This window comes from Calliphora vicina, chromosome 5 (genome assembly GCF_958450345.1).
Source record: "Calliphora vicina chromosome 5, idCalVici1.1, whole genome shotgun sequence".
In the NCBI taxonomy this organism is placed as follows: domain Eukaryota; kingdom Metazoa; phylum Arthropoda; class Insecta; order Diptera; family Calliphoridae; genus Calliphora; species Calliphora vicina.
The window spans coordinates 11,706,855-11,731,753 of NC_088784.1; positions in this window are offsets into that span (position 1 = coordinate 11,706,855).

Here is a 24,899-nt window from a genome sequence, read left to right on the forward strand (position 1 = left end):
GATGTGTCTTTCAATTCAACATTTTCCATATGATTTCCTTACACTTCTACACAAAAAAATAAATAAAAAAGTTTCTCTATGTAAAACTCTTTCCTTGCAAACACACAAGAAAATTCAATAGAAATTTTAAATTAATTTTCCATTTATTTCAAACTCTCTTTGCTTTACAGTTAAACAAGTTAGAGTTAAAGCAAAAAATGCAGAACAAATCAATTATATGCAAGAGTTTAACAAACAAATATATGGCTAAAGGATACAAAACATAGAGAAAAATTGGAAAAAAAAAAAACAGAAAATTCAATTTTGAAAAAAATATGTTTTCTAAAAAAAAATGAAATAAGAAATTAAACTTGTATAACTTAACAAATAAAGTAACAAATTCAAAACTTAACTACAAGAAAATTGAAACAGAATTAAACCAAAAAAACTTGAAATCTGTGATCTTATATAAAATTTTCTTATATGGTCAAAGTAAAAAAGTAAAATCAAAAAAAATATAAATGAAAAACTTCAATAGTAACCAAATGTCTGAAATTTTTTTCTTTTCTTTATATATTTAAACGCAAAACAAAAATACTTTACGAAATTGTCATTGATCAGACTGTTTGTCATTTTACTTTGTTCGTTTTCCCAAATAGTTTTGTTCTGTTTTGTCAGTTTGCCTTAAAAAAATGAACAACAATGTTTTTCCCCCATACAAATTGCTTGAGAATATTTAGTTATGAAATATGAACAGGTATATGAATATGCAAAGACTAAGTGACTATTTACAAACTATTCAAAGCTATATTAAGTAAAATCCAAAAAAAAAAAGAGAAAACCAAAAACGAAAAATTGAAGTGTATGAAAATGGCAACATTGTCATATCAATGGCCAAACAAAGGAATTGTTGAAGAATATGGAAACAGTAGATAAAAGTGAACATTGAAGAGTTTTGTAAGTTTGTTAGTAACTGAAGTTTAATGCGACTTGAAATATTTGCTACTACCGCATTAAGCCTTAAAAATGTTGCTAATTTTTCCTGAAACCAATAAATTTTTATTCTGAGCAACTGGCTCAAAACTCTATTATATTTCTAAAATTAAAATTTTTATTAATTTTATCAAACCAAAACCTAATTCCATACCCTCATTTAAAATCCATCATACTTCTTTCCCATTTAGCCAAACACTCATATCTTTAAGTTTTAAATTTTGTTAAAAAACAACACGAAAATTACCAAAAAGGATTTCTGCTGTTTGTTTTATTTTATTTTCTTTTCTTTTTATTATCTTTTACCAGTAGTTGTCTTCCAAACATTTATTTAAACATTATTGTATAATCATTCATTGACTGCTACATTTTGCTGCTACCAAAACAAAAAATATTGGCATTTTACAGGAGCTACAGCTAAAAAAGCGACACCAACTGCAGAAGTTTGTATTTTTTTTTTGTTATTTGTTGTTTGCAGTTTTTTTGAAAAGCATTTAGTTAAAGTCACTCATTGAAAATATTACAAATAAGGATATAAAAGACATAAATACTTATATGAACACAAATATGTACCGAAGAACACAAAGTAAAATAGATGATAGATGAAAAGAAAAACAATAACCAAAAACTAAAATGAAAACTCTTTGGCAAAAAAAAAGTATAAGAAACTTAAACTAAGTTATTGATTATAGGGGGCAGGGGTATAAAGGTATTAATTCTACACAAAATAGTATCATATTATTGATATGTCTATTTTATATATGTAGATTCTCTGCTCCTGAGGCTGTATTTTCTAATAAAAATTATAAACTGGAAGCCAAATGATGTAAAAACTCATCAAAAATCATTGTCATCTAAGGACTTTAAACCAAGCAAATTTTCTTCATTACAATAACAAGATCAGTGATTGTATCCAAGAGAAATGCGAGGACGGATCAACAAATCAGTGACTTTTTGAATGAAACACAAGTTTTTGAATCATCGTTGGATTCAAGTCTCCTTCCGCAATTTCTGCAGGTTTGGAAACAAGAAATAGTCACTCGGGGCTAAATCCAGGCGAAATCATGGATGAGCAAACGCGGCAACCATCTTGTGGATAGCTTTCTCAAACCCAAGAGCCAAGAGAGATGCCTATATCTTTCACAATCTCTAGCATTTTCAATCTCCGAATTTTTTAAATTTTTGCGGGTGTAGAGACCTCAACGGGGTATCCAGAACGTTCGGCATCTACGCATTTGTACGGCTACAACGAAATTCAGGAAACCACCTTTTGCCATTGAACACGAAATTCCCTTTTTTCCATTTTCTCCTCAATCACGCGGTAGTCAAACACGAACTAAATGACGCAGATTTTTCAAGTTTTGGCATTCCATCCATGTGTCTGCTGTATGCAGGAGGCGTTAGAAAAGAAGCATCAGCAAAGCGGACTGGAAAGTATCAGGAGCATAATGGCGAATTTGGTATCGCGAGCCTTAAGTAGGTCCCTGGTACGCGGCAACCATCTTGTGGAAAGCTTTCTCAAACCCAAGAGCCAAGAGAGATGTCTTCCACAATCTCTCGCATTTTCAATCTCCCAATTTTTCAAAATTTTTGCGGGTGTAGAGACCTCAAAGGGGTATCCAGAACGTTCGGCATCTATGCACTTGTACGGCTACAAAGAAATTGAGGAAACTACCTTTTGCCATTGAACTTGATGGTGCAGAGTTCCCATAGTATTTATCAAGCATAACTTTGATTTGAGTGATGGCTTTTTTCCGCAAAATATAATGCTTAATGAGCACACGAAATTCCCTTTTTTCCATTTTCTCCTCAATCACACGGTAATCAAACACAAACTAAATGACGCAGATTTTTGAAGTTTTGGCATTCCATCCATTTGTCTGCTGTATGCAGGAGGCGTTAGAAAAGAAGCATCAGCGAATTTGGTATCGCGAGCCTTAAGTACGTCCCTGGTACGACTGGTTACCAAAGAACATTTCAGCAGAAACGTGCCTCTCTTATTCAAAGGATATCTAGGAGCATTTAATAATCAGAGTTAAAATACAAGGTAATATCAGTACTGCTATGGAATGTAAATATTACTACTCAGCTACTCATGTTCAACAAGCTGCAAGTTCTGGAGAAGAAGCGATCATTAGTGAGATTGCTAATTGGAGTAGGATGCAGTAAAATAAGCATCACCAAAGCTGAGGTTTATCATGAGAATGATGGCGAATTTGAAACCAATCCTATGAGGCTGCTGTTTGGTGGAGTTTGAAAATAATCATAAGAATTGTTAAACAAATTCCTATCTGGGGGTGGCTTTTTGAAGAGGAAAAAAGAATCATCAAAGTAGACTGAAAAGTATCACGAGCATGAACATCAGTGGGGCTGCTATTTGAATGAGCCATTGAAGAAGAAGCTTCAACATAGCAGACTGGAAAGTATCATGAGAATGTTTGTGATTATTAAACCAATTCCTTTCTATAGAGTTACTGTTTGTAGGAGGACGTTTGTGGAGTAGCCTCACCAAATCAGAATGTAAAGAATTTTCATCAAAAATAATCATGAGTGATGAGGCCCATTTCAATCTTAGCGGGTACGTAAATAAGCAAAATTTACGCTTCCGGGGCACTGAAAATCCGAGTGTAACCCACGAAGAGACATTACACCCGCTCAAAGTCACTGTATGGTGTGCTGTTTTCGCTGGTGGAGTCATCGGACCTTTTTTCTTCGAAGACGTCGCGGGCCAAACGGTTACTGTGAATGATGAGCGCTACATAGCAATGATCAACGAGTTCTTTTTGCCGCAACTTGATGAATTGGGATTGGAAAACATGTGGTTCCAACACGACGGTGCAACGGCACACAATGCACGTGCCACAACCGATATGCTGAAGGATGCATTTCCCGGGAGCCTAATCTCCCGTTTTGGCGATTTGCACTGGCCAGCAAGATCGCCTGATTTTGTGAGGCTTTTTGAAGTCGCGGGTTTATGTCAACAAGCCTCAGACTCTTGCAGCTCTATCGCCGGAAGTTTTGGCCAAAGTGATGGAAAATGCCATAAAAAGGGCTCAAATGACAATCAACTGTGGCGGCGGCCATTTACATGACATCATATTCTCGACTTGATGTAAAAAAACTAAAAGACCAAATAATAATAATCCACAAGAAGAATCAAAGTTTTTCATTTTTTTTTAATTACAGACAAAAAACATCGGAAGTTTACTTTTGCGCCACCTTGTATAATGAGAATGAGCTCCACTGAGCTGCTGTTTGGAAAAGTGAGTTACAACAGAAGCATCACTGAGGCAGATTAGGAATTATCAACGAAAGCCTTAAGAACGACCTTGTTCAAGCCACTGTTTATTATCCTTGACTGATTATCAATAGACATTTCTACAATACAAATAAAGATACCAAATATATTGGAATATATCAATAGCGTATATATTACGAATGATGCCGTTTAAAGATTTAACGACAGCTTTAAATCACATGATAAAAGATATGACTATATAGTTGAATGTGAGACTGAATAACTATAGTATAATTCAGGCCGAAGAAATGACTACAAGTACAGCCACACAGCATCTTTAATAATAAGGAATATCAAGCAGGAATATTATCATCTTCATTGATAGCAAGGTAACCATTAGACCCCTAAAGTATCTGTATATAATATCAAAAATTGTATATGAATACCGGATGTCTCTTCAGGAGATAGCGAGATTTTCATCAACAACCCGGATCTGGGTGTTTGGTTGATGGTATTGCAAAGTGCGTAACCATATTGAGACTATCTGAAACCTATTTGTAAATATCCTAAAGATAGCTTCATCCTACAGAACCAACATGTATTGAAATCTGAAAAATCTGGTCTTTAATGGATGAGCAGAGAACGTGAGATGTTTCTAAAATCTATAAATTACATTAAGGAACTTAATAGCGGAACGAACTGACCTATTGGTAGACACAGTCGTCGACTATAAATTCTAACATATTCAGAAGTAGTAACAACGAGGAAATAAAGATAACGGAAGAACACTCTTCTCTGTCACTATCCAATTTGGCCACATACTATTGGAACTCTGGTCCTATATGGATGTGTAGAGAACTCGAGTTGTTCTTAAAATCTAGGGATTACATTTGAAATCTATTGGCAGACTTAAATTCTTATATTTCCAGAAGCCGTAATAACGAGGCGAAGGAGATAACGGAATAAAACTCTGTCACTATCCAGTATTTGGCGACTTTCGATTTGAACTCTTGTCCTATATACATAGATGTGTAGAGAACTCAAATTGTTCTCAAAATCTAGAAATTACATTTAGGTAACTTAATAGTGGAATAAACTCGCCTATTTGTAGACACGATTTTAGACAATTTCCAACATTTGCAGAAGCTGTAATAACGAGGAGAAGAATATAATGGTACTATCCAGTATTTGACGACTTACGATTGGAACTCTTCGGTAACTCAAACTTCCTGATAATAATTATCCACACTTTAATAGCCACGACATCATGAATGGCGTTCAGTAAATTTGGACGTATGGTGAATTCTTAGCTTAGGGTATCACAAAGGTGCCTAACTTCTGCACACAAGTGAGCTTGCAAATAGCGGAACTACAGTCTGGCTACTACTTTGGTAAAATTACTTTTTCAGAATCTGTAACAACAAGGAGAAGTAGGAGATTACCACTACCCAGCTTTTGGAAACTTAAGATTGGATCTATTCGGTAGGCAAACATTCACAAAATTACCTAATTTCTGGACATAGATGAGTAAAGCTCGCAACCATATATAAGCTGTATTCATTAAATTACTTTCGTCGAAGCTATAACAACAAGAAGGCAAAGGAACACCTTCTCGACCGAGCAAACAAGGATTCATTATCTAAAAATGATGGCGATCCTTGAATTTGGAATTATGGATCCTAATTACAGCATAATTGTGAGCGTGCAAAGACCATTTATGAACATGAAGTAGTTAACCTGGTTGGTTAACTATGAATGATGGCGTGCCTTGAAATTGGATCCAAGAAAGATTTACTTCAGGGGGCTGTAAAATCATGTTCATTAAAACTTTTAATTCTTTCAAGTATCTGTAATTTTACACACAAATACTTATACATAACAAACTATAAACTATTCGTCTTTGTTTATTTGCAATAATTTGTATCAGTATTAGTTGCTTGTTTTATGCTGACAACTTATCAGGCAACAAACAGTAACAAAAACAGCAGCAAAAGCAACAACAACAACAGCATGTTGCATGCTTTTTTTTGTATTGTTATTCAATGTAAACTGAGTAGCAGCATAAAGTGCTGTAAAGAATATACTTTACTTTAGAAGCTGATTTTTTGTTTTTGTTTTATTTTGTTGCATTTGTTTCTATACTACTTCTGTTGTTGTCAGTAGTTTTAAGCCATTGTTGTTATTGCTAACTTAACTTGCAACAGCTACTATACTGTGTATATAGTACTATGTAAAGCTGTTGATGCTACTTGTTGTTGTTGCTACATTTAACTACATACTATTACTGTGGCATTGGCTGTTGTTGACTAATAACGGAAAGCAATTAGTCAACTCAACTTTGTCTAAATGGCATGAATGCCAGTTAATGTCAATTGTTCTACAACGTGATATGGTGGCATGAACACGTGATAAAATATTTACCACACGTGCAGCCGTAACTCAGTCATCGTACAAACTACCATACTTTACTATACAACACTATACTATACGTTTAATAATATTCTTTACATTTGTTAAACCTATATATTGTACACTAGCTATTCATTCTATAACATTCAATTCAATTCATTTAAGTTTTAGTTTTAGTTGTGTGTTAAATTTTAGTTCAGTTCAGTTGAGTTCAGTTCAACAACATCACACAGAGAAATTAGCAGCAACATTGGTAATTGTAGTTGTTGTTGTTGTTGGCTACAACATTTTTTTTCTTCTTCTAAATTTAGAATAATAGTTAAAATCCATGTAAAACAAAAGAAGCAATAACAATTGAGCCACCAACAAAAAAAAAAAAAAAAACAGAATCAGCTAACACTAGCATTTTGTGTTAGTAAATTTTGTGTATTTGGAAGCTGTGTATTCGTGTATTCATGGAAGCAGAGATACTGCTGACTTAGGTAAAGCTTTTAAACAGACGAAAGACATTCTTTCAATTGGCTAATTTTATAAAAAGTTTAGTTGAAAATGTGACCCTAGGAAACACAACGAACAAAACAACTGAAATTGTATTTTAAAAGAAATGTGAGCAATTTTGTAGTGACAATTATAATTAAAATTTTCAAATTTTATAAGTGTTAGACATTTTTAAAGGAAAAGGCTTTATATTGAATCAAATTTAGACAGCAATCGTGGCTTTATATTGACTCAAATTTAGGCAGCAATCGTGACTTCAGATTGACTCAAATTTAGGCAGCAATCGTAGCTTTAGATTGACTCAAATTTAGGCAGCAATCGTGGCTTTAGATTGACTCAAATATAGCTAGCAATAGTGGCTTTAGATTGACTCAAATTTAGGCAGCAATCGTGGCCTTAGATTGACTCAAATTTAGGCAGCAGTCGTGGCTTTATATTGACTCAAATTTCGGCAGCAATCGTGGCTTTATACTCACTCAAATCTTGGCAGTAATCATGGCTTTATATTGACTCAAATTTAGGCAGCAATCGTGGCTTTATATTGACTCAAATTTAGGCAGAAATCCTGGCTTTACATAGACTCAGATCTAGGCAGTAACCGTGAATTTATACTAACTCAAATTTGAGTAGCAATCGTGGCTTTATATTGACTGAAATTTAGGAAGCAATCGTGGCTTTATTGTGACACAAATTTAGGCTGCAATCGTGGCTTTATATTGACTCAAATTTGGGCAGAAATCCTGGCTTTACGTTGACTCAAAATTAGGCAGAAATCGTGGACTTATATTGACTCAAATTTAGGGAGAAATCATGGCTTTATATTGACTGAAATTTAGGCAGAAATCGTGGCTTAATTGCGACACAAATTTAGGCTGCAATCGTGGCTTTATATTGACTCAAATTTGGGCAGAAATCCTGACTTTACATTGACTCAAAATTAGGCAGAAATCGTGGATTTATATTGACTCAAATTTGGAAAGCAATCGTGGCTTTAGATTGAATCAAATTTAGGCAGCAATCGTGGCTTTATATTGAATCAAATTTAGGCAGTAATCGTGGCTTTATAATGCCTCAAATTTAGGCAGCAATCGTGGCTTTATATTGGCTCTAATTTAGGCAGTAATCGTGGCTTTATATTGACTCAAATTTAGGAAGCAACCGTGGCTTTACATTGACTCAAATTTAGGCAGCAATCATGGCTTTATACTCACTCAATTTTAGACAGGAATCGAGCCTTTATATTGACTCAAATTTAGGCAGCAATCGTGGCTTTATATTGAATCAAATTTAGGCAGTAATCGTGGCTTTATAATGCCTCAAATTTAGGCAGCAATCGTGGCTTTATATTGGCTCTAATTTAGGCAGTAATCGTGGCTTTATATTGACTCAAATTTAGGCTGCAATCGTGGCTTTATATTGACTCAAATTTAGGAAGCAACCGTGGCTTTATATTGTCTCAAATTTAGGCAGCAATCGTGGCTTTATATTCACTCAATTTTAGACAGGCATCGAGCCTTTATATTGACTCAAATTTAGGCAGTACTCGTGGCTTTATATTGAATCAAATATATTCAGCAATTGTGGCTTTATATTGAATCAAATTTAGGCAGCAATTGTGGCTTTATATTGACTCAAATTTAGGCAGCAATCGTGGCTTTATATTGACTCGAATTTAGGTAAAATTTGTAAAAAAAATATCAAAGTCTTACGTTTAATATTTAATTTAAAATTGTTTCTTTGAAAGCCTCCCTACTAAGTAAAGCATTCTTTCATTATTTTGTATATTCAAATCATACACATTAAATTGAAAGGTTCATTGATGATTTCAATACTAAATAAACAGGCAAAGTATAAGTAACAAGAATTATTTGAAGAATATGATTTACAAAGATTTACAGTTCATATTTTCATAGAAAAAAAAACTACTACTCAAATATACATAATATTTTATGCAAAATAGTAGCAATATTTTGCCAAAAAAAACATTTTAATACACTTATGAAAATTATACAAAAAACTAAGTAATAAATCAACTTGTGATTTGGTTAATGTACTTTTTATCTCTACAAATGCAGCAAGTAAATGTTGAATAGGGAATAAATATTATTTTTAATACACTGTAAATGATAATTTACTTACTGTACTTTACTTATCTTATGACATGAACAGAAACTAAGAGACAAACAAGTTAAAAACAAAAATATGAAATTCAAAATAAGGAATAAAAAAATTTATGAAATTATTCGCAAACTACCTCGAGCATTTTATAAGTATAATTTAATAATTCATAACGAGCCAAAATGCGTCAAATAGTGTCGTCATCACGTCTCAAACGGAAACAAAACAACGCTATAAATTATGTTCGCCTCTTTAGTGGGGAAAAATGCAAAAAGAAAACAAATGATAATAAAGGAAGAAAAACAAACTCATAGTTAAAGACAAACTAGCAGTAAATAAACCACAAATTGTCTTTTAACTCTATATTAAAAATGTGAAGAACAAGAGAAGGAGAGTGGGAAAAAGAATTTTAGCAATAATGTTAGAGCAACATCAACATCGTTAGCAGCAGCAGTTGCTGCAGCAATAACACCATAACCATCACAGCAACAGAGTAGTTTGTCTTTAGAATTCACCACCTTATTTGCTGATGGAGGTGTGGTGAGGTGGTGTTATAAACAAATATTAAATTTTCGAAAGAAAATACCCCAAAGGCAAACACAATCCAAGACAATGTAATGAGAGGAAATAAATGCTAGTCCATTGAATGTTATTTTTAAAATACCCTACTAATGTGTAAAATATTGTATTTGAATTCAAATATAACGGTTTCTAACTTTTAGTTGTGGACAATGTTGTTTAGCGGTCGATTAACAGCAGTTAATATAACTATGGAACAGATGGTGCTGGAAACATCTGTGTGGTAATGTAGTACATATAAGGTGGCGGTGAGAACATCAACCAGTCAGTCTAATTTGAAGCATCGTTAAGTAAAGATAAATTACCTGCCTTACAGTGTGCAGTATAAGTTGTTAATTGTAAACGTTTCTGTGTATTAAAACACAGAGTTACTATTTAAGTGATACTTCTTAAAACCTTGGCTACTAATTTTGAAAGAAGAGATTTAATAAATATACCCAAATTTTATCTAAAACGATTGGTATTGTAGCGATAAATCCAAATATATTCATATTAATCATACGTACGGGTGGTATGAATAATATTCATTTGGACTACAAGTGGTATGATTAATATTATTGTAAATATGATTTTTTTTTTCATCAGAACAATGAATGAACTTGCAGACACTGAAATGCACAAGTATTTTTTAGTAGTTTTTCTGTTTACTCAAAATGTATTTCTTTATATAGAAAGAACATTTTACTTTTGAATTTAATTATTTTGATAACTGAGAAATATTGTAACTAAATATAGAACAGCTGAAGAAGAGTCTTTGCAAATTCAGTTACAATTTGTCAGTCTTACCTTTAATAAGAATTACATAAGAATATACCCACTGTAGTGCACCCAAATACACACATATTGTGCATCCATTATCGACTTCCAACGAAAGCAAAAGCTGTTCACCACCGTGAAAAAAGTTGTGAAAATATAATGCAAAAAACAACACAATCCATAATAAATTTTATTGTATTTATGGCAGAAAATAAAGTAAAAATAAGAGAAAAATACAAAAAAAAATATGTTAAATTCCAACAGCTCCACATCAACAACAAACTGAATTTACGCTGGCAGAGCAAAAAAAAATATGAAAGCTAAATTAAATTACAATTAAATTGATTTGCTTCATTGGCTTGTTGATGTATTTTTCTTTTCCTACAGAGCATACAACACATCCTTATAATACCAAGCGAAAAAAATTACTTACGTACACTACAAAACACACAGAATAACCATCAGAATGAAGGATAATAAAATATGGAATATAAAAAGCCAAAAGGAATAGTCAATTCAATAATAAAAATTTGCATCAGTTGCATTTTTTTCCAACATTTTCTTATAAATATTTTGTTGTTGCTTGAGTTTATTAGATAAACGCCTTCTGCTGTATACGATGACAGCAATTATATATAAGGAGGAGTTAGGAAAAATAATGCTAATTTCCTATTATTCTTTTCGCGGTAGTATTAAATGGAATTTTATTTCTTAGCTAACTTTATGTTTTTCTATGAATATTTTGCAAACAAAATATACACATGAGTGATTTGTTTACTGGCTGTTTGTCAATTACACAGATGTCAGTTTTATATAATGCAACATGCTGTCAGGGAAATTAAAATTATGAATATTTTAATTTGAACTGAACTAGAACTGAACTAGAACTGAACTAGAACTGAACTAGAACTTAACTAGAACTGAACTAGAACTGAACTAGAACTGAACTAGAACTGAACTAGAACTGAACTAGAACTGAACTAGAACTGAACTAGAACTGAACTAGAACTGAACTAGAACTGAACTAGAACTGAACTAGAACTGAACTAGAACTGAACTAGAACTGAACTAGAACTGAACTAGAACTGAACTAGAACTGAACTAGAACTGAACTAGAACTGAACTAGAACTGAACTAGAACTGAACTAGAACTGAACTAGAACTGAACTAGAACTGAACTAGAACTGAACTAGAACTGAACTAGAACTGAACTAGAACTGAACTAGAACTGAACTAGAACTGAACTAGAACTGAACTAGAACTGAACTAGAACTGAACTAGAACTGAACTAGAACTGAACTAGAACTGAACTAGAACTGAACTAGAACTGAACTAGAACTGAACTAGAACTGAACTAGAACTGAACTAGAACTGAACTAGAACTGAACTAGAACTGAACTAGAACTGAACTAGAACTGAACTAGAACTGAACTGAACTAGAACTGAACTAGAACTGAACTAGAACTGAACTAGAACTGAACTAGAACTGAACTAGAACTGAACTAGAACTGAACTAGAACTGAACTAGAACTGAACTAGAACTGAACTAGAACTGAACTAGAACTGAACTAGAACTGAACTAGAACTGAACTAGAACTGAACTAGAACTGAACTAGAACTGAACTAGAACTGAACTAGAACTGAACTAGAACTGAACTAGAACTGAACTAGAACTGAACTAGAACTGAACTAGAACTGAACTAGAACTGAACTAGAACTAGAACTGAACTAGAACTGAACTAGAACTGAACTAGAACTGAACTAGAACTGAACTAGAACTGAACTAGAACTGAACTAGAACTGAACTAGAACTGAACTAGAACTGAACTAGAACTGAACTAGAACTGAACTAGAACTGAACTAGAACTGAACTAGAACTGAACTAGAACTGAACTAGAACTGAACTAGAACTGAACTAGAACTGAACTAGAACTGAACTAGAACTGAACTAGAACTGAACAAGAACTGAACTAGAACTGAACAGTCAGTCAGAAAACGGTCAGCTGTACACTAATATGTATGTACACCTCGCTTTCTAATCATAGTCTCTGCACTTTAATTTATATCAAAAAAAACATTTTAATTATGCAACAAAAATATTCAAACTTAGTAAATGCCTCTTAAAAACAAAAATATTCAAATATTTAACGTTATTTATGATAAACGATGTAAATATGTACGCTTAAGGCGGACAATATTTTTAATAAACATTTTCCAAATGGTTGGCATTTTTTGCATACAGCTGTTGGCACTCACTTAAATATTCATATCGAACGCATTGCATACATTTGGGCATTTAAACAAACATTAGAAATTTATTTTATGCCTCAGCACACAGTTTTAATAATTTTCGCACAAGTTTTCAGCTAAGTATGGGCGGTATTTTGAAAGTAGTTTTAAATTTATGAAAATGTCATTTTAATAATGACCACCTGATGCTAGGCATTACTATTTTATCAACATTTATGCAGTATACAGCTACAGACAAACATTTTAATAAATGGAAAATTTTTAATATCTAAAGTTTTTTCAGTGGTTGAAGTTGAAAAACTAATCGTCGTTATCATCTTCACGTATGTAAAATGAAAAAAAATCAATTTACTTATTTTCCATTTAAACCGAAAACATAACCTTTAAAACCTGATGACCGCTTTCAAATTTGTTCACCTGCTGCTATACAAATTTAATCAATTTACAATTTAAATAAAATTTCTTCCTTACATTTTCTCACCTTATTTGTTGCTGCAGTTACTACAAGCTATTTTTTATTCAATTGCAAATAAACCAGTGCCTGAATGGTGACAGTTGTCAATCAAATATTGAGAGTAGGAACATGAAACTGGATGAACAACAGTGTAGAGATGTAAAACAAATGTTTATGCCAGAAGGTGACAGCATCAACATGAAGTGAAGTTTAAATAAGTAGGCAATAGTTTTTGCTATGAAAATATTGAATTAATTTTTTGTGATGAATTTTTAAATTAAATTTTACGTCAATCTAAGATATTTTAGCTAACAGTTCGTATTATAACATCTGTCAAAAATCTTTAATGTTTGAACCATAAATATTTTGCCCAGACTTCTTTATATTAGAAATTATCCTGTTTAAAGAGAAAATAAGCATAATCAACGAATTATATAAAACATTCTAATATTTTATTTTAACATAATCGTAATTTTTTACGTTAAAACTTTAAATTAAATTTTTCCCATATTTCCTTAACTTTCACTTTCCGTGGTATGTTTAATATTTCTCCCCTAAAACTATGCTTTATTTCTTTTCTAATTCATACATTTTATCCCCAACTTAATAAGATTTCTAATCCAATTTAATATATGAAAGTACTTTCTATTTTTAGCAAATTTACAATACGTTACTCTACACCCTTGTAAATATAGCGAACTTGTTCTTGTACATAGTTTTCATTTTCGTTTTTGTTTACTCCCCTTTATGAATCAAAAAATAATATTTTATTTGACAGATTTGCAACACATTGTTGTTGAATTTTCATACTATTCAGCAAGAGTGTTTTATAACATTCCCCCTAAGTTTGCCAATCTGCTTGCGAAACTCATATTAGTTTATCCGGGATTATGTTCAAAGTTTTTCCTATACGGACCAAACTATCTTGTATTTAATATAGATATCGTTCAGAAATTTATACCAGCTATAATACACATATTAAATTTAATTATAAAATTCGATGTCGTCCAAATGAGCCCTGTATGTTTGAGGAATTTATCTCATATTTGATCAAATGTATTTTGAATATATATTACGACTATGAAATTCGTTGCAGCCCATTCATTCATCCAACTAAGAAGACACAAATAAACTGAAATAAAAAAAAGATACATTACTTATTCATAGATGAATGTATCAACACTTTGTCATTGAAATGTATATAAAATAGAAGTAAAAAAAAAAACTAGCTGAAAAGAATGTATACAAGCTACTGACAAGAATAACAAAAACCCACGAACATTTCATACTTTCGACTACTGCAAGTGCTGAAAAGAGAAAGTCTGCATATTGAGCTAAAAACAGCAGGGGATTGTCAAAGTTTTCATATTGCAACGACAACAGACAAACAAAAATTCACGTTCATCTGGTCTTTTTGTATTTGGGTAATATCAACAAACTGTCAACAATTATTTAACATGCTAAAAATGATTTGTCTGACAACAAATGGTGTAAATATGATGATGTAAAAATAATAAACGAGATTTGAATTTAAATTAGATTGAGGAATGTTTGACATTTGAAGAGTTTTTCAAAATAGTTACTCAACTATAAAATGTATTTAGCAGGGATGCAAAAGAAAAGTTATAATAATGATCAAGTTTTGTGAGTTTGGGAGGACAAATGTTTTGTTTTTTGTATTGGATAAGGTTTTTTTTAAATTTTTTCAAAACATTTGTACAATATAAATTTATTCAATGTCGCCACATTTCTGGCAACATATGGAGCCAAAAGAACTGCTCATATTTCAGAGAGTCTGTTCTATAGCGAAGCGTATCAAAGAGGGAGCATTCTGCATCGATGGAAGAAGTAGAAGTCGACGGAGCACAGTCTGGATTCAATGCAAATAGCTTTTAACAGGTATTGCAACACATGCCCAAACGCTGTCATGATGAAACTGACTCAGAGACTATTTTCGTAAAGAAAATGTCTCTGGCTCAGAGACACTCTTCATGTAAAAAATGTCTCTGGCTCAGAGACTATTTTCATATAGAAAATGTATCTGGCTCAGAGACTATTTTCATATAGAAAATGTCTCTGGCTCAGAGACTAATTTCATATAGAAAATGTCTCTGACTCAGAGACAATTTTCATACAGAAAATCACTCTGACTCAGAGACAATTTTCATATAGAAAATCTCTCTGACTCAGAGACAATTTTCATATAGAAAATCTCTCTGACTCAGAGACAATTTTCATATAGAAAATCTCTCTGACGCAGAGACAATTTTCATATAGAAAATCTCTCTGACGCAGAGACAATTTTCATATAGAAAATCTCTCTGACGCAGAGACAATTTTCATATAGAAAATCTCTCTGACGCAGAGACAATTTTCATACAGAAAATCACTCTGACTCAGAGACAATTTTCATACAGAAAATCACTCTGACTCAGAGACAATTTTCATATAGAAAATCTCTCTGACTCAGAGACAATTTTCATATAGAAAATCTCTCTGACTCAGAGACAATTTTCATACAGAAAATCACTCTGACTCAGAGACAATTTTATACAGAAAATCACTCTGACTTAGACACAATTTTCATATAGAAAATGTCTCTGACTCAGTGACAATTTTCATATAGAAAAAGTCTCTGACTCAGAGACAATTTTCATATAGAAAAAGTCTCTGACTCAGAGACAATTTTCATATAGAAAAAGTCTCTGACTCAGAGACAATTTTCATATAGAAAAAGTCTCTGACTCAGAGACAATTTTCATATAGAAAAAGTCTCTGACTCAGAGACAATTTTCATATAGAAAAAGTCTCTGACTCAGAGACAATTTTCATATAGAAAAAGTCTCTGACTCAGAGACAATTTTCATATAGAAAAAGTCTCTGACTCAGAGACAATTTTCATATAGAAAAAGTCTCTGACTCAGAGACAATTTTCATATAGAAAAAGTCTCTGACTCAGAGACAATTTTCATATAGAAAAAGTCTCTGACTCAGAGACAATTTTCATATAGAAAAAGTCTCTGACTCAGAGACAATTTTCATATAGAAAAAGTCTCTGACTCAGAGACAATTTTCATATAGAAAAAGTCTCTGACTCAGAGACAATTTTCATATAGAAAAAGTCTCTGACTCAGAGACAATTTTCATATAGAAAAAGTCTCTGACTCAGAGACAATTTTCATATAGAAAAAGTCTCTGACTCAGAGACAATTTTCATATAGAAAAAGTCTCTGACTCAGAGACAATTTTCATATAGAAAAAGTCTCTGACTCAGAGACAATTTTCATATAGAAAAAGTCTCTGACTCAGAGACAATTTTCATATAGAAAAAGTCTCTGACTCAGAGACAATTTTCATATAGAAAAAGTCTCTGACTCAGAGACAATTTTCATATAGAAAAAGTCTCTGACTCAGAGACAATTTTCATATAGAAAAAGTCTCTGACTCAGAGACAATTTTCATATAGAAAAAGTCTCTGACTCAGAGACAATTTTCATATAGAAAAAGTCTCTGACTCAGAGACACTCTTCATGTAGAAAATGTTTCTGGCAATTTTCATATAGAAAATCCCTCTCATCTGTTGCCAAAATTCTCTTCTATAAATATTCTCCCTAAACTTATTCCTTAAAATAATTTGCTAAGCTCAGTAAAACAATTTAATTGCAACTAAATCTATTGTTTCTATTAAACAAAAAGCAACTGATAAAAAAATCTATAGAAAAAAATCTTAAAACTATCAAATAAACGAAAAAACTATTTTTTTGTTTTTAGTATTTTGTACAACTTGCTCCTCTATTGAGGTTGAATTTGGTCAGTAGTGTATTGTTCGAATTCAAAGCCACAAAATGAGTTTTAGTTTAAACAAAAATGTAGACGTAGTTTGTTAAAACTAAAGTAACTTTACTTACCAATACGAATTTTTTTTTACTTCCTTTTTGTTGCTGTCTCTTACTCTGCAGACTGACCAATAAAATGTCAAAAAATCAGTAATAAAAAGAAGAAAAAAAAACACAAGCAAAGATATGTATTGGAAAACAGCATAAACTTGCTGCTGTACTACACACAAAAACCTCAAGAAAAAGTTTCGTAATTAAAACTGTCATGCGAGTTTGTAACCATAATAGTTCAACATCATGTTGAGTTAAATATTGTAAATGAACTGAAGATGTAGTTACATGACAACACAATAAAGTTGAAGCAAAAATAAAATAAAAAAAATAAAAAATAGTAAGACATGAACACAAATTGTGTAAAAGAAAAGTATGAAAAGTTGGACACAGACATTGTGTTCATTGACCAAAACATTTTGGCTTTAATTGTCAATGCTTTAATGCTTGCTACAATCAATTACATTGGATATTTCAACGGAGGCGAGGTGGAGATGTTAAAGGAAGTTGGCCGGGAGGACAAGGAATTTTAGGGAACAAAAAGAAAACTTTAATAAAGCAATTCTTGGCAAGAGTCAGTCATGTTAAAATTTTAAATGGACGTGCTATGAGCTTCCAGCTAGATGTTGACACATGACACAAACTTGAATTTAGAAACTATAAGCTTATCTACCCTAAATTATTTAAATGTTGTCAATTGTGTTATTTTAAAATCTAATAAATCACTATTTAATTCAAATTCCAACAATTCCAACACACAACTTTGTTTTCTAATTACAATAAATAAACCACAATTTTATTATACCCCATATTAATCGCAATTTGTTTAGATTTTCGACACACATTAGTTATTAGTTTATAATTTAATCTTTTTCTAATATTTTCAGGATTAACTTTATGTAAATACACATAAAACTAATAAAATTTACTGTTTATTTAGGCAAAATTGCTTCATGGCTGCATTTAACAATTTATATTGTTACAAATATTTCAGTTTTTAGCCTCAATATGTCCGGCTATGAATTTTTATTTATCACATTATCATGTGGAAAAAAGTGGAAAATTATTTAGGTATTTAATGAAAATTATACTGTGGAGCAATAAATTTTGTATATTATAAATTAGTAAAATAGTATTTAATGCCCAGACTAATAATAAACCACTAAATAAACACAAATATACGTATTCATACACAAATATGTAACATCCAGCAGGTTTTGGAACTAGTTCCGTATGGACGAATGCTTTCTAGAGCAGGCTCTGGCTCAGAGACAATTTTCCTATAGAAAACGTCTCTGGCTTAGAGACAATTTTCCTACAGAAAACGACCCTGGCTTAGAGGCAATTGTCTAATAGAAAATCGCTCTGGTTCAGAGATAATTTTCCTATCGAAAACGACTCTGGCTCAGATACAATTTTCCTTTAGAAAACGGATCTGGTTCAGAGTCAATTTTCCTATAGAAAACGACTCTGGCCTAGAGACAATTTTCCTATAGAAAATTTCTCTGGGTTAGAGACAATTTTCCAATAGAAAATATCTCTGGCTTAGAGAAAATTTTCGTATAGAAAATGCCTCTGGCTTAGAGACAATTTCCCTATAAAAAATGTATCTGGCTTATATACAATTTTCCTATAGAAACCGACTCTGGCTTATATACAATTTTCCTATAGAAAATTTCTCTGGCTTAGAGAAAATTTTTCCTATAGAAAATATCTCTGGCTTAGAGACAATTTTCCTATGAAAAATGCCTCCGGCTTAGAGACAATTTTTCTATAAAAAATGTATCTGGCTTATAAACAATTTTCTCTGGCTTAAAGACAATTTTCAAATCTTAAATCTCTATGAATCAGAGAAAATTTTCATATAGAAAATATCTCTGGCTTAGAGAAAATTTTCGTATAGAAAATGCCTCTGGCTTAGAGACAATTTTCCTATAAAAAATGTATCTGGCTTATATACAATTTTCCTATAGAAACCGACTCTGGCTATATACAATTTTCCTATAGAAAATTTCTCTGGCTTAGAGAAAATGTTTCCTATAGAAAATATCTCTGGCTTAGAGACAATTTTCCTATGGAAAATGCCTCCGGCTTAGAGACAATTTTTCTATAAAAAACGTCTCTGGTTTAGAGACAATTTTCCTATAAAAAATGTATCTGGCTTATAAACAATTTTCTCTGTCTTAAAGAAAATTTTCAAATATTAAATCTCTATGAATCAGAGAAAATTTTCATATAGAAAATGTCTCTGACTCAGAGACAATTTTCATATAGAAAATGTCTCTGACTCGGAGACAATTTTCATATAGAAAATGTCTCTGACTCGGAGACAATTTTCATATAGAAAATGTCTCTGACTCGGAGACAATTTTCATATAGAAAATGTCTCTGACTCGGAGACAATTTTCATATAGAAAATGTCTCTGACTCAGAGACAATTTTCATATAGAAAATGTCTCCGACTCAGAGACAATTTTCATATAGAAAATGTCTCTGACTCAGTGACAATTTTCATATAGAAAATGTCTCTGACTCAGTGACAATTTTCATATAGAAAATGTCTCTGACTCAGTGACAATTTTCATATAGAAAATGTCTCTGACTCAGTGACAATTTTCATATAGAAAATGTCTCTGACTCAGTGACAATTTTCATATAGAAAATGTCTCTGACTCAGTGACAATTTTCATATAGAAAATGTCTCTGACTCAGTGACAATTTTCATATAGAAAATGTCTCTGACTCAGTGACAATTTTCATATAGAAAATGTCTCTGACTCAGTGACAATTTTCATATAGAAAATGTCTCTGACTCAGTGACAATTTTCATATAGAAAATGTCTCTGACTCAGTGACAATTTTCATATAGAAAATGTCTCTGACTCAGTGACAATTTTCATATAGAAAATGTCTCTGACTCAGTGACAATTTTCATATAGAAAATGTCTCTGACTCAGTGACAATTTTCATATAGAAAATGTCTCTGACTCAGTGACAATTTTCATATAGAAAATGTCTCTGACTCAGTGACAATTTTCATATAGAAAATGTCTCTGACTCAGTGACAATTTTCATATAGAAAATGTCTCTGACTCAGTGACAATTTTCATATAGAAAATGTCTCTGACTCAGTGACAATTTTCATATAGAAAATGTCTCTGACTCAGTGACAATTTTCATATAGAAAATGTCTCTGACTCAGTGACAATTTTCATATAGAAAATGTCTCTGACTCAGTGACAATTTTCATATAGAAAATGTCTCTGACTCAGTGACAATTTTCATATAGAAAATGTCTCTGACTCAGTGACAATTTTCATATAGAAAATGTCTCTGACTCAGTGACAATTTTCATATAGAAAATGTCTCTGACTCAGTGACAATTTTCATATAGAAAATGTCTCTGACTCAGTGACAATTTTCATATAGAAAATGTCTCTGACTCAGTGACAATTTTCATATAGAAAATGTCTCTGACTCAGTGACAATTTTCATATAGAAAATGTCTCTGACTCAGTGACAATTTTCATATAGAAAATGTCTCTGACTCAGTGACAATTTTCATATAGAAAATGTCTCTGACTCAGTGACAATTTTCATATAGAAAATGTCTCTGACTCAGTGACAATTTTCATATAGAAAATGTCTCTGACTCAGTGACAATTTTCATATAGAAAATGTCTCTGACTCAGTGACAATTTTCATATAGAAAATGTCTCTGACTCAGTGACAATTTTCATATAGAAAATGTCTCTGACTCAGTGACAATTTTCATATAGAAAATGTCTCTGACTCAGTGACAATTTTCATATAGAAAATGTCTCTGACTCAGTGACAATTTTCATATAGAAAATGTCTCTGACTCAGTGACAATTTTCATATAGAAAATGTCTCTGACTCAGTGACAATTTTCATATAGAAAATGTCTCTGACTCAGTGACAATTTTCATATAGAAAATGTCTCTGACTCAGTAACTATTTTCTTATAGAAAATTTTTCTGGTTCAGATACATTTTGTTTCTATTTTCGTCTAGAAAATCGGCAATTGTGTCCTTTAATAATGTTGGGTATAGAAATATTCTCTTGCAAATACAATAGCAAACTTTTAGCTACAATATTGCAACTGGACATGAATTACTATGTGACAAATTGTGATAATTTAAATTGGCAAATAGTAAATGGAGTATAAATATTTTAGAAATTGTTTTATTTGTTTCTATTTTCGTAATCTAGAATTATTGATTTTGTGCTACATGCTAAACAGTAATGGAATTTAAATGTTTGTTTAATTGATAAATCGAAAGAGATTTGCAAAACAAAAGAAAACATGTTGTGTTAATTAAATAAGATGAAATATCGATTTAAACTCTTAAATAAAGAAAAGATAATGGATCGTAAATTGAAATAACAAAAGCTAATATGTAGATACAGGTTAGAATAATTTGTAATAGTTTTAGCTTGTATTTTATTTATTAAAGCTTAAAGGTTGTTAAACAAATTTTTAAAAATTGTTACATATATTTTATAGCCTTTATCCCCTATAATTTCTGTTTTCAACAGCCCCAATTATAAACCAAACTTTTGTTTTCAAAACCCTTTCAATTGCATTCTGATTCATTTTATTCGAGTATATTAAGCAAATAATTGAAATACCATTATTTAATATAGCAGCCTTTGAGCTTCAAAACAAACAAAAAATTAACTAAGAGTAAAACTTTCTTTAACCAAAAGAAACAATTTACAAAATGTACTTGCTTTGTATCCTTTTTTTTAAACCGCAATTCCCCCCTCCCTCATTACGCTTAAGTGTATTTTTTACTGTTGCGTTTTACAAACAACATTTTAACCATAATTTTTTTTTTTACTAAATAAATGATTTATGGGAAAATGTGTTTATCCAAAACTCATTTAATGGGGGGAAAATTACACCCTTTAGAAAGATTAACTTTAACAGGGTATAAATTGCGTGTAATAAAGTAAAATGTAAATGACATTAGCTTTCCAACTAAGCACATTTAATATCCGCTAAATTTTTTCCTCATCTGTGAAATATGTGCAATGAAAATCTTACATTCAAACTGTGCGTAGAGCGTCAAAGTAATTTAAACCAAATACACAATAGTAGTTATACTTGTACTCATTTTTACAATAGGATGGAACGCAAAAGAAAAATTTTGGATGTTTTCAATTTATTGAGATACTAATCAAAATAACATTTGATACGTATTTCAATAACCTTTCATATGATACTAAAATTGTGTAAGGTTTCTTTGGAACAAATATTTACTTAGAAAGAAGTAAGAAATTTAACATAAGGAGTCCACTTATTTGCCGAAAACTATTGACAACCATTTGCCATTTAAAATTAATTTTTGCCGGCGTATTTCCTGTTTGTTGGATGATTGCTTATGTAACGCCAATTCCTAAAAAGGGATTTTGTGTAGGTAACGACTTTTCTCGATTCACAGAGATCGCACAATACGAGTTGTTATAGATGGAATCTCATCAAACGAGTTCAAGATAAAATCAAGTGTACCGCAAGGCTCTGTTCTTTCTCCTACTCTATTTCTTATTACTCTTAACTACTTTCTAAGTCAAACTTCCAAGCATATCTATTATTTTGCAGATGACAGCAATATTTGGCATTCATATTCATTCAGTTATAGACCACGCCTTATAGATTGTGGAATCAAACGTATTGATGAGAAGAGTCTCGATTCTCTGAAAAAGTATAGGAATTACTTCACTCCATCTAAATTCTTCACTGTTTAGACCACCTATATCCGACTGAAAATGGAATACAACTCCCATGTATTGGCCGATGTTTCAAAGTCTATTTTGGAGCTTCTCAACCGCGTATAGGAGAGTTCGAAGGTTTTTATTATTGGTGACAGTATTTTATGTTTGATTCCCCGGAGCACCAACGCAATATGAGCTGTGTTTCACTGTTCTATCGGTAAAACAATGAAATGTGTTCTGACGAATTCAGGTAACTTGTTCCTGCTATCCGCAGATTTTTAAGTAATACACGTTTGTCGTCAAAAACACATCCCTTTGTGATCGATTGGCCAGTGGACCGCACAGCACACTACAGGGAAAATTCGTTCTTTAGCCGTATGTCGGTATGTGGAACATACTTCCCGCTCGAATGTCCACAAACACTTGTCCCCATTTCCTCCCTCTCACAATCTATTTTCCAATTTTCTATTATACTATTTATATTTTCTGTCGGCTCGATCATGGAATTTTACGTTATCTTTTAACAATTTTGATTCGGTAGCCAACCTTGGCTTAAATACCTTAGGATTATTTTTGACAATACTCTCAACTTTAATCTTCCAATATCTGGTAATATCAGAAAAGATATAAAAGCACACTATCCCTGTAAACGTCTCATTAGTATGACATGGGGTCTAAACCTTGAATGATCTACAGGTCATTCAATATCATTATAAATCCTTTCTATACTTTTAAGATTTATTCATTTAAATTTTCATTACTGCTGCTATGAGAACCTGTCCTATATTTGCAGATGTTGGTAAAGGACGTGGCTTGCACGTCGTTAAAGCCAGAGAGTATTCTCAAAATATTTCAGAAATACTGTGTTGCATAGGACTCTTGAGGTCCTTTTACTTAACATGGTCAAGGAATCTTACCATACCCATTGGCATAAGGTAACTGATCATGTACAGTTCGCGGACGAATCCGAGTCAAATGAACTTCTCATCTTTTGAGGCCATGAAGGAATCAAGCCAATATCGTATACTCTGTTCCAAAGTGAAGCGTATTTAAGAGAGAGCGTTTTGCATCTAGTCTGACGGGGTTCGGCCTGGACTATGTGTGGCAAAATTTCCCAACCACTTTACTCTAAATACATATACTGCAATATCTGGCCGATCATTGTCATGATGGAATTTTACGGTTTCATGTCTGGCCGCATATTCTGGGTGTTTTTCGTGAAATGTTCGCTTGAAACGAATCAGTTATGTTCGGTACAGATTCACTGTGCTGGACAGGTCAGATTTCAGCAGCTCATAATAGATAGGATCCTTTTGCTCCCACCAAACATAGAGAATTACCTTAGCGACATGGATATTTGGCTTTGGTGACGATTCGGCTTCACATTCGATCTCTTACACTTCGGACTATCGTTCATATTTCATCGATTTTCTTTTATAACGATCAAGCATTATTTCGGACATGCAAAATCGTATTTTAAGGTCTCTCGCCTTCAATTTGGGTGAATTAATCTGCTCGCAAACGTGTTGATTTTACTGCTTGAGTCGTTCCCAATGATCGTGCCAGCTTTTGTTGAGTTTTACAAAAATCTTCATGGAGTAATGCATCCAATTCTTGGTTTACAAACTTTTTTGGTTAGCGTTTACAGCCGCCTCCTCAAAATGAAGTTTGGTTGTATGTTAAGGCAAAATCTTTTTAGATCTAGACAGATCAAAGAACAACAGAGTTTACGTTCTTACATTTGATCATATTACTTATTACAATTAAACATCAAACAGGTCATAAATCTCCTAAAATTGTTGCAATTTCCAAATCATTTTTGAATTTTGAGCTCAAATAAAAATATGATTTAGCATTGATATTATTGTTTGCAATATTCACCATGCTTATAAACATTTCCATCAGCAATAATGTTGATATACGCTGTTATTAACAGTGTTTATAAGTATGACAACATTAACTGTAAAGCAGCTGTAGGTGATCATTGTGGTAATAGAAC